This window comes from Eschscholzia californica, unplaced genomic scaffold (assembly GCF_041429995.1).
Source record: "Eschscholzia californica isolate CP2 unplaced genomic scaffold, dmEscCali1.0.p SCAF_1, whole genome shotgun sequence".
Lineage (NCBI taxonomy): Eukaryota > Viridiplantae > Streptophyta > Magnoliopsida > Ranunculales > Papaveraceae > Eschscholzia > Eschscholzia californica.
This window is the reverse complement of record NW_028238198.1, coordinates 71950774-71954009: the sequence shown is the minus strand read 5'-3', so window position 1 is coordinate 71954009 and position 3236 is coordinate 71950774.

Genomic DNA, 3236 nt, shown 5'->3' with positions numbered 1-3236 from the left:
GAACCCCAAATGTGGGAGATTTTGATATTATTAAATGATGGGGTCTTTGTGTTTTTCTTTGATGGTGATTAGTGAACAAAGATAATTTTTATATTATTTGTTGTTATGACAAATGTTGATGATGAATTAATTTTTGGCGATTGTTGAAGATTGCAACAGATTCACAAGATGATAATTGCACAAAGATAACAACAAAAGCAACAAAAAACAGTAGGAAATAACAGGACACAAGATTTACGTGGTTCGGCGTTAAAACCTACTCCACGGGGCAGCAACAATCAATCTTCTTCTTCACTAAACAGGAACAGTTTTACAGGGTTACTCTTAAAGCAGAGAATAATTCAGAACATGAAAATAAACCACTAGTAATTACATATATATAAGCACTTGGTAGTTTTCACAAAACAGTTTCTAAACTGCACAAAACTACCACCCACTCCAACAAGGCTTCACACATTGCCTTAAAAATAGGATATTTCTCAACATTCTCCCACTTGAAGACTTGTTCTCTTTTAGTGCGACGAACGATTCTTCAAGTTGCTGTCCAAACGTTACATCTCATCAAGTAACAACAAGCCCGAGAGGTTTCATGCACCTCTCAGACTTCTCTCTTGCAACCGGCTTCGTAAAGATATCTGCAAGATTATCATTGGTACTGATTTTCTCTAAGGAGACCTCTCCATCATCAACAACTTCACGAACAAAATGATATTGAACATGTATGTGTTTAGTCCGAGCATGGAAAGTTGGATTTTTAGCCAAGTGCAAAGCACTTTGACTGTCACAATATACTGTCACCATATTCTGCCCAAATTTCAATTCACCAAGCAACCTCTTCAGCCATATAGCTTCTTTACATGCTTGTGTTGCTGACATATATTCAGCTTCTGTGGTGGATAAAGCAACTGTTGACTGCAACTTTGATTGCCAACTAATTGCTCCACCACCAAGAGCAAAACCATAACCTGTAGTTGATCGAGCTCTATCCTTATCACCACCAAAATCTGCATCTACAAAACCAACCAATTTCAAATTTTTCCCACCATAGGAAATAACACAATCAGAAGTGCCCTTCAAGAAACGAAGAATCCACTTCACGGCATCCCAATGTTCTCTACCCGGGTTTGCCATGTACCTACTAACTGCTCCCACTGCTTGGGCAATATCTGGCCTAGTACATACCATGGCAAACATCAAACTCCCTACTGCTGATGAATAAGGTACACGAGACATCGCTGCCTTCTCCGCTTCCGTGCTAGGAGATTGCCTAGAAGACAACTTATAGTTAACAGGAAATGGAGTACTGACTGGTTTAGCATTCTCCATATTGAAACGACGGAGAACCTTCTCAACATAACTCTTTTGAGTTATCCAGACTTTCCTGTTCTTTCTATCTCTATGTACTGTCATCCCAAGTATCCGATTCACAGCCCCCAAATCCTTCATCTCAAATTCCCTAGCCAAACGAGCTTTTAAGTTAGCAATGCTACTTTTGTTAGCACCTGCAATCAACATATCATCTACGTATAATAACAAGATAATGAAGCTACCATTGTCAATATCACAAACATAAGCACAATGATCAGCTTCACACCGACGAAATCCCAAGCTCACAATGAAGGAGTCAAATCTCTTATACCAACACCTCGGCGCCTGTTTTAAACCGTACAGAGACTTGTTCAACTGACAAACCAGATTCCCTTTATCTTCTTCTACAAAACCTTCGGGTTGAGTCATATATATTTCTTCATCCAAGTTGCCATGCAAGAAAGCAGTTTTTACATCTAACTGCTCAAGTTCTAAATCAAAAACAGCTGCCATACTTAACACTATTCGAATAGTAGTCATACGAACAACTGGAGCAAATATTTCGTTGAAATCAATACCTGATTTTTGAGCATACCCTTTGGCAACTAAACGGGCTCTGTATCTTTCTACATTCCCGTTAGCGTCTTTCTTTAGTTTGAAAACCCACCTGCAACCAATTGCTTTTCTACCCGGTGGTAATGTTACCAATGTCCATGTATTATTTTTATACAAGGCTTCCATCTCCTCTTCCATGGATGCTCTCCAAGAGCTAGCATCAACAGACTCACATGCTTCTTGATAGGAATTAGGTTCACGATCATCAGCAACACATGCATAAGTCGTGTCGTAGTCTTTTAACCATGTAGGAGAATGACGAGGTCGATCTTGTGTTTCTTGCATTTGAGCAAGTGGTTCTTCTACCTGCTCTTCACCAACATCATCTTCATGATTTTCAACAGGTTGGTTGTTTGAATCAGCACCCAATTGTTTCTCATCTCTTTTTGCAAATTCAACTTCAACACTATCTATCTCATGTACATCAGCAACTTTCTGTTTTTGCATAGCATCTTCATTAAAAATGACATCTCGGCTAATCACCAACTTGCGGGCAGTAGGATCCCACAATCTGTACCCCTTTACTCCATCTGCATAGCCAAGAAAAATACACTTTTTGGACCTCACGTCCAATTTAGTTCTCTTCTCTTTTGGAACCCACACATAGGCATCACAACCAAAAATCCGAAGGAAAGAATAATTTACAGACTTACCAGACCATATCTCTTCCGGAACCTTGTAACCAAGTGCTGTTGTAGGAGATCTATTTACTAAATAACACGATGTAAGAACCGCTTCTGCCCAAAAACAATGCTCCAAACCAGCAGCACTTAGCATGCTTCTAGCACGATCCATAAGAGTACGGTTCATACGTTCAGCCACACCATTTTGTTGTGGTGTGGCAGCAACAGTCCATTGCCTGTAAATCCCATGCTCACTGCAAAAATCCTGAAAATCTCCAAGATACTCTTTTCCATTATCAGTTCTCAAGCATTTTATTTTCTTTCCTTTCTGATTTTCAACCAAAGCCTTAAACTTTTTAAAACATGCAAATGTGTCAGATTTCCTTTTAAGCATATAAACCCAAACTTTTCTAGAATGGTCGTCTATGAAAGAAACAAAGTATAGTGCACCTCCAAGTGACTCAACAGTGGCTTCCCATGTATCTGAATGTATTAGTTCTAAAACATCCTTACTTCTAGAGTTAGACTTTGAAAATTTAACACGATGTTGTTTACCAAATAAGCAGTCTTCACATAAATCTAACTTAGAAGATTTCAGACCAGGAAGTGAGTTATTATCAAGGAGTACCTTTAAACCACGCTCGCTCATATGACCCAAGCGTTTGTGCCATGTTGTTGCCAATTCAGATT